Here is a 9133-nt window from a genome sequence, read left to right as displayed (position 1 = left end):
GGACCTTTTTGTCTCAAGCCAGATTAGTTTAGCTTAACTATCTTATTCTATTTTATTCTATTCAGTTTATTTATATAGCACCAATTCACAACACATGTCGTCTCAAGGTTCTTCACAACAGTCAGGTTCATACATTCCAGTTAATCGTAACCATTGAACAGTTCAGTCAGATTCAGTTATTTATTCAAATTGGATAAAAGGTTTTTCTATCTAAGGAAACCCAGCAGATTGCATCCAGTCAGTGACTTGTAGCATTCACTCCTCCTGGATGAGCATGTAGAGACAGTGGACAGTCACTGGTGTTGACTTTGCAGCAATCACTCATTTTATCTGTGATTACAATAACTTTGCCTATTTTATCTTATCTTATCTTAGCAGGCCTTATGGTAGCTTACTTTAGCTTAGCTTTCATTGGCGTTACTTGATGTTCTTTTGTTAGTTTCACTCATCTAAGTTTAGTTTATCTTACCTAAGGTTAGTTTGCTTGCCTTAGCTTAGTTTAGCTTATCTTATCATGTCTCAGCTTGTGTTAGCTTAGCTTTAGTTTATCTTTGCTTAATTTACCTTGGCTTACTTTAGCTTTAACTACTCTGGGTTGTTCAGGCGGTAGGGGTTCATCCTGTAACCGGTGGGTTGCCGTTCAAACCCCCACTCACCCACCTTGCCTGCTGATGTTTGTCAGAGGGCCCGGTGGCGGCAATTGTATGGCAGCCCCACTTCTGCCAGTCTGTCCCAGGGCAGCTGTGGCTACATTGTAGCTTCCCACTCTCAGTGTGTGAATCAGTGGATGACTGAATGTAAAGTAAACTAATGAAGTGCAGGCCATTTACCATGGCTTATCTAATCCTATTTTATTCTCTGTTAGCTTGCCTTAGATATGCTTATATTGGTTTGCCTTAACTTATCATATCTAAGATTAGGCTTCTTTGGCTTACATTGTCTCAACTTAGCCTAGCTTTAGCTTAGCTTAAAATGACTAAACAGTGAATTTAGCCTGACTCATTCTGACACAATAATTTAGATCTAATACTCTCTGGTTTCTTCTTCTTTTCGCTCCAAATATTTTAAAACTATTTTTTTTCTGTTAAGCTAAACTAACTACCTTAAGCAGCCATGTCATATACAGAGTGCATTCATGAACATGGTATCTGTTTCCACATTAAACTCTTTGCACCTGTAAGAGGCCAAGATTCATTCTTTCTCATGATATTAATGCATAGCATTAATAGTGCTTATTTTGGCACCTCACATCAACTCTCAAATTGTAGTTGAAGGTAAAATCAGGAATGTGGATTTTCTTTCCTTTTTTATAAAAAGCGTGATGTCCAAATAACATTCATCTGTTTAAGAGTTTTCTTTCTGTTGACTACTTCCTTCCGTTTTTCAATCACATACCACATAATCTGGTGCCATGGTCAGGAACAAGGGCTGCCAAAGTCCAGAGAAAAACTTCCAAATGTGTGGAGAACTGACCAAAACCACTGTTCACAGTTTGTGTTCTGTGGATCACCATTACTTTAAGAATCTACTAATTAGATGGAGCCACCTAGGTCAGTGAGGCTCACAGTTGGTGGGTTCATTGTTCAGAAAACATTATGCCACTTACATGTACATGTACAGTTATCTAACAGCTGATTTATTTAATTTCCCTTTGGGATTAATAAAGTATTTTTGAATTGAATTGAATAAGAAATCTAAACAAGAACTATTTTAGTATCTCCAAAGGAAATGACACCCTTAGGTTGACATTGCTACAGTCAGCAGTAATATCTACTGCTGCTGTTTCCTGGGAGTATCTAAATATGAACATGAGCTTATTGTTCTTTGTGGAGTGAAGCTGTCCAGCAGCAGATACTGGAGTAAAACTGCAGAGCAGAGATTAGAAAGGCTACACTGATACATACAGATGGCACACAGAAAGTACACACAAAAACACACTGTCACATGTTGACTGCAAGTGTTCAAACACAGAGTCTCTGTTTCAACTTCATCCGTTTTGGTTGGAGGTAAATCGGTTTAGACAAAAACAAAAGAGACTCTTTACCTTAATATAAATCTTGTATCTGGTGATCAAATGTGTTTAAATCTGACTCACATTTACAGCTGCTTGGACAAAAGTCATCAACACGACCCACACAAGTGACACGTTTTCTGCCTTAACTCTAATTCAGCAGTGCTAAAATACCTGTCAGCTGTTTATGTCACCAGAAAAAAAGATTTCATTATAAAAAGCAACGACGTTTATTTGTAAATCTCCTCTACTCTGACTCCTCACAGGTTGTTCTAGAAATAAAATGTTCCTGGAAGTTTCCCTTCTAAGAATGTTCTGAGCCTAGGCTGGGCAGAAAATGTATATCACAATATTTATACCCCATTCTTCAGAGCTGTAATGATATTCAACACTAAATCCAGATGTGAACAGTACGTCATGACCCTCCTTTCAACAGCAGAACAAAAGCAAATGGACATACTCAAAAGAAATGAGCACCAATCCTCAACAAATAATTCTGGTTTGTAACTTTAAGGCTTTAAAAGATTGAAGGTTCCTTTGGAGCAGCTGTTAGCAAAAAGTTGTAATTCTAATGTAAATCTAAGGCTAATGTATGCTCAACAGTCAATGGCGAAAGGATAAATGTGTTGTGGGTGTGGAGCAAACTGTTGCCATTTAAAGCCTCCTATGTTGACGCTCTTTTTATTTCAGTGAGAACATTGACCAGAATTAGAAGAGCACTGCCAACAGCTGACTGACAGTGTCCCTTCATGCAGGCTAAAACCTGTCAATAAGCTCAAAACAGCAGACAGATGCAGTAGGATTTGCTACAAAAAGCCTGACAAAATAAGTCCACATTATCTTGACATTTAAACAGTAGAAACCAATTGAAATGGAAAAACATATCATCCAAAGTGCCCCACTGGTGGTTAAGCAGTGAACCACAGTTCTGCTCACACCCAAACAAATACAGACATTTCTTTAGAAACGCTGAGCGACCACTATAACTTGTGTTGGGAAGGAAATCAGCATCACACTTTGGAAGCAGCATGGGCGGGAATCATCTATTGTGACAAGAAATCAGTTTCCTTCTTTGATTTTGAAAGAATCTATGTAAAAATGTCCCAAAGCAACCTCAAATAGATTTTCAAATGAACTTTGACTCTCTAACAAATGAATTTGGTAAAACGTTCCTCAGGATTCTTGTAGGTTCTGCAGTGACACCCTAAAGCCACTTATAAGTGGCGTAGTACAGATGCCCTGACTCAGTCTGCAGCTGTTTTCCTTCCAAGCAGCCAGATCTTCTTGTAATCTTTCAAAGAGGTCTTCATCAGTAATTTTCCTGATGGAGTTTCAGATTTTCTTTTTTTTATTTGGTTGTTTTTCACTCTGTCAGTCCAGTCCTTGTATCTGACAAAAACAGCATTCAGAGCAGTGTATGTTTTTAGTGGAGTGAAGGAGAAACAACAAGTTTTCAGGACTACTAAACTATTTTTATCACAATAACTGTCTTTCAAAGTCTTTGGGAAACACAGTGAAATCCAGGAGACCTGAAACAGGACCGGGCAGATGTAGAGCAAGATGTTAAGAAATAATCAGTAACATAAAAAAGAACAATACTGATACAAAGAATTACTATAAGAAATAATGAATTATGCCTACTTACTATTATGATAATAGTTCAATGTTGTCAAAAAGAATATTATTAATGTGGTAATTAGACCTTTTTCTTGTATTCAGCCATTTTCAGAAAGGATAAGGGTAACCAATTCACTCTGCTGCTTTTATGGTAAGCTAACCTAAGCTAAACTAAACTAAAATAATCTAAGCTAAACTAAACCAAGCTAAACTAAACAGTTAAACTAAACTAAACTAATCTAAGCTAAACTAAACCAAGCTAAACTAAACAGTTAAACTAAACTAATCTAAGCTAAACTAAACCAAGCTAAACTAAACAGTTAAACTAAACCTAACTAATCTAAGCTAAACTAAACCAAGCTAAACTAAACAGTTAAACTAACCTAAACTAAACTAAACTAATCTAAGCTAAACTAAACCAAGCTAAACTAAACAGTTAAACTAAACTAAGCTAAGCTAAACTAAACAGTTAAACTAAACTAAACTAAGCTAAGCTAAACTAAACCAAGCTAAACTAAACAGTTAAACTAAACTAAGCTAAGCTAAACTAAACTAAACTAAGCTAAACTAAACAGTTAAACTAAACTAAACTAAGCTAAACTACATTAATCTAAGCTGAACTAAGCTAAACTAAACTGTTAAACTAAACTAAACCAAGCTAAACTAAACAGTTAAACTAAACGAACCTAAACTAAACTAATCTAAGCTAAACTAAACCAAGCTAAACTAAACAGTTAAACTAAACTAATCTAAGCTAAACTAAACCAAGCTAAACCAAACAGTTAAACTAAACTAAACTAAACTAATCTAAACTAAACTAAACCAAGCTAAACTAAACAGTTAAACTAAACTTAACTAATATAAGCTAAACTAAACCAAGCTAAACTAAACAGTTAAACTAACCTAAACTAAACTAAGCTAAACTAAACCAAGCTAAACTAAACAGTTAAACTAAACTAAACTAAGCTAAGCTAAACTAAACAGTTAAACTAAACTAAACTAAGCTAAGCTAAACCAAGCTAAACTAAACAGTTAAACTAAACTAAGCTAAGCTAAACTAAACTAAACTAAGCTAAACTAAACAGTTAAACTAAACTAAACTAAGCTAAACTACATTAATCTAAGCTGAACTAAGCTAAACTAAACTGTTAAACTAAACTAAACCAAGCTAAACTAAACAGTTAAACTAAACGAACCTAAACTAAACTAATCTAAGCTAAACTAAACCAAGCTAAACTAAACAGTTAAACTAAACTAATCTAAGCTAAACTAAACCAAGCTAAACCAAACAGTTAAACTAAACTAAACTAAACTAATCTAAACTAAACTAAACCAAGCTAAACAAAACAGTTAAACTAAACTTAACTAATCTAAGCTAAACTAAACCAAGCTAAACTAAACAGTTAAACTAACCTAAACTAAACTAAGCTAAACTAAACCAAGCTAAACTAAACAGTTAAACTAAACTAAACTAAGCTAAGCTAAACTAAACAGTTAAACTAAACTAAACTAAGCTAAGCTAAACTAAACCAAGCTAAACTAAACAGTTAAACTAAACTAAGCTAAGCTAAGCTAAACTAAACTAAGCTAAACTAAACAGTTAAACTAAACTAAACTAAGCTAAACTAAACAGTTAAACTAAACTAAACTAAACTAAATTAATCTAAGCTGAACTAAGCTAAACTAAACTGTTAAAACTAAACTAAACCAAGCTAAACTAAACAGTTAAACTAAACTAAACTAAACTAAACTAAGCTAAACTAAACAGTTAAACTAAACTAAACTAAACTAAATTAATCTAAGCTGAACTAAGCTAAACTAAACTGTTAAACTAAACTAAACCAAGCTAAACTAAACAGTTAAACTAAACTAAACTAAACTAAACTAAGCTAAACTAAACAGTTAAACTAAACTAAACTAAGCTAAACTAAACAGTTAAACTAAACTAAACTAAACTAAATTAATCTAAGCTGAACTAAGCTAAACTAAACTGTTAAACTAAACTAAACCAAGCTAAACTAAACAGTTAAACTAAACTAAGCTAAGCTAAACTAAACTAAACTAAGCTAAACTAAACAGTTAAACTAAACTAAACTAAGCTAAACTAAATTAATCTAAGCTGAACTAAGCTAAACTAAACTGTTAAACTAAACTAAACTAAGCTAAACTAAACAGTTAAACTAAACGAACCTAAACTAAACTAATCTAAGCTAAACTAAACCAAGCTAAACTAAACAGTTAAACTAAACTAATCTAAGCTAAACTAAACCAAGCTAAACCAAACAGTTAAACTAAACTAAACTAAACTAATCTAAACTAAACTAAACCAAGCTAAACTAAACAGTTAAACTAACCTAAACTAAACTAAGCTAAACTAAACCAAGCTAAACTAAACAGTTAAACTAAACTAAACTAAGCTAAGCTAAGCTAAACTAAACAGTTAAACTAAACTAAACTAAGCTAAGCTAAACTAAACCAAGCTAAACTAAACAGTTAAACTAACCTAAACTAAACTAAGCTAAACTAAACCAAGCTAAACTAAACAGTTAAACTAAACTAAACTAAGCTAAGCTAAACTAAACAGTTAAACTAAACTAAACTAAGCTAAGCTAAACCAAGCTAAACTAAACAGTTAAACTAAACTAAGCTAAGCTAAACTAAACTAAACTAAGCTAAACTAAACAGTTAAACTAAACTAAACTAAGCTAAACTACATTAATCTAAGCTGAACTAAGCTAAACTAAACTGTTAAACTAAACTAAACCAAGCTAAACTAAACAGTTAAACTAAACGAACCTAAACTAAACTAATCTAAGCTAAACTAAACCAAGCTAAACTAAACAGTTAAACTAAACTAATCTAAGCTAAACTAAACCAAGCTAAACCAAACAGTTAAACTAAACTAAACTAAACTAATCTAAACTAAACTAAACCAAGCTAAACAAAACAGTTAAACTAAACTTAACTAATCTAAGCTAAACTAAACCAAGCTAAACTAAACAGTTAAACTAACCTAAACTAAACTAAGCTAAACTAAACCAAGCTAAACTAAACAGTTAAACTAAACTAAACTAAGCTAAGCTAAACTAAACAGTTAAACTAAACTAAACTAAGCTAAGCTAAACTAAACCAAGCTAAACTAAACAGTTAAACTAAACTAAGCTAAGCTAAGCTAAACTAAACTAAGCTAAACTAAACAGTTAAACTAAACTAAACTAAGCTAAACTAAACAGTTAAACTAAACTAAACTAAACTAAATTAATCTAAGCTGAACTAAGCTAAACTAAACTGTTAAACTAAACTAAACCAAGCTAAACTAAACAGTTAAACTAAACTAAACTAAACTAAACTAAGCTAAACTAAACAGTTAAACTAAACTAAACTAAACTAAATTAATCTAAGCTGAACTAAGCTAAACTAAACTGTTAAACTAAACTAAACCAAGCTAAACTAAACAGTTAAACTAAACTAAACTAAACTAAACTAAGCTAAACTAAACAGTTAAACTAAACTAAACTAAGCTAAACTAAACAGTTAAACTAAACTAACTAAACTAAATTAATCTAAGCTGAACTAAGCTAAACTAAACTGTTAAACTAAACTAAACCAAGCTAAACTAAACAGTTAAACTAAACTAAGCTAAGCTAAACTAAACTAAACTAAGCTAAACTAAACAGTTAAACTAAACTAAACTAAGCTAAACTAAATTAATCTAAGCTGAACTAAGCTAAACTAAACTGTTAAACTAAACTAAACTAAGCTAAACTAAACAGTTAAACTAAACGAACCTAAACTAAACTAATCTAAGCTAAACTAAACCAAGCTAAACTAAACAGTTAAACTAAACTAATCTAAGCTAAACTAAACCAAGCTAAACCAAACAGTTAAACTAAACTAAACTAAACTAATCTAAACTAAACTAAACCAAGCTAAACTAAACAGTTAAACTAACCTAAACTAAACTAAGCTAAACTAAACCAAGCTAAACTAAACAGTTAAACTAAACTAAACTAAGCTAAGCTAAGCTAAACTAAACAGTTAAACTAAACTAAACTAAGCTAAGCTAAACTAAACCAAGCTAAACTAAACAGTTAAACTAAACTAAGCTAAGCTAAGCTAAACTAAACTAAGCTAAACTAAACAGTTAAACTAAACTAAACTAAGCTAAACTAAACAGTTAAACTAAACTAAACTAAACTAAATTAATCTAAGCTGAACTAAGCTAAACTAAACTGTTAAACTAAACTAAACCAAGCTAAACTAAACAGTTAAACTAAACTAAGCTAAACTAAACTAAGCTAAACTAAACAGTTAAACTAAACTAAACTAAGCTAAACTAAACAGTTAAACTAAACTAAACTAAACTAAATTAATCTAAGCTGAACTAAGCTAAACTAAACTGTTAAACTAAACTAAACCAAGCTAAACTAAACAGTTAAACTAAACTAAACTAAGCTAAACTAAATTAATCTAAGCTGAACTAAGCTAAACTAAGCTCAAATGAGGTAGAGCAACACAAACTAGGTAAGTAAGGCAAGATAAATAAACTAAAATGAGATTAGACAAAGCATGCTAAACCATGCTACCATGCTAGGATTAGCCAAGATAAAATAAGATACAGTAAGACAAGTTTAATTATATTAAATTAAATTAGGTTAAAATAAACTGGATAGGATAATTAAACTAAGGTAAGCCGATATTAGGTAAACTAAGAAGCCTAGGAGAAAAGCCATCATAAAATGAGGTAAGCTAAGCTAAGCTAAGCTAAGGAAAGCTAAGATAAACTTCGACAAAATAAACTACGTAGTTTAAAAGAACATAAGCCAAGGTAAAACATGGTATGAGATAAAGAGGTGTGATTTTATCAATATATTGTTTCATATTTGTGTCCTCGATAAATTAGTAAAGTAAGTGCAATACAACTGAAACTCCTGCTATATTTTGAGTGCTTTAGCTCATTAGGAGCTAACATGCTATTTTCTGTCTACTAAACTGTGCTAACTTATTTTTCTTAAATTCACCAAAAGTAATGGGAAATGGTAGAAAGTTACTTTCTGACAGTATGCTGGTATAAAATGGTTATGTGTTGATTAACGCTGGTTCACCCTCTGAGCTCAGAAGTATTTTATGCCTGAAGGATTCAAAGGTCAGAGTTAAAGTCCATTGCAGTTAAAGATACATTCATTAGAAAATGAGCTGAAGGAAAACAATCAAGAAATGCTGATCAAGAGCAATTTAAAAGATTGCGTGGAAATCTGGCAGCTTGGGAGGAAACTAGAAAGAAACAATGAATGGATTAGGAGTTAAGCAAAGTATGTCAGTATTTATGCAAATATCAGCAGCTGTCATCTTAAGCTGTCTGATGATTTGAGTGCTCACACGTTAAATATAGAAATCTCAATGACTATCTGTATTCACTGACAGCTGCACAGCTAGAATCTGTGCCCAGAAAAAATAAGTGTTGGCGACTCCAAATTACAGAGGAGGTTGCCGAGGTACTCAAGC

This window comes from Girardinichthys multiradiatus, chromosome 19 (assembly GCF_021462225.1).
Source record: "Girardinichthys multiradiatus isolate DD_20200921_A chromosome 19, DD_fGirMul_XY1, whole genome shotgun sequence".
NCBI lineage: Eukaryota > Metazoa > Chordata > Actinopteri > Cyprinodontiformes > Goodeidae > Girardinichthys > Girardinichthys multiradiatus.
The sequence above is the reverse complement of the archived record's forward strand: the minus strand, read 5'-3'. Positions refer to the sequence as shown.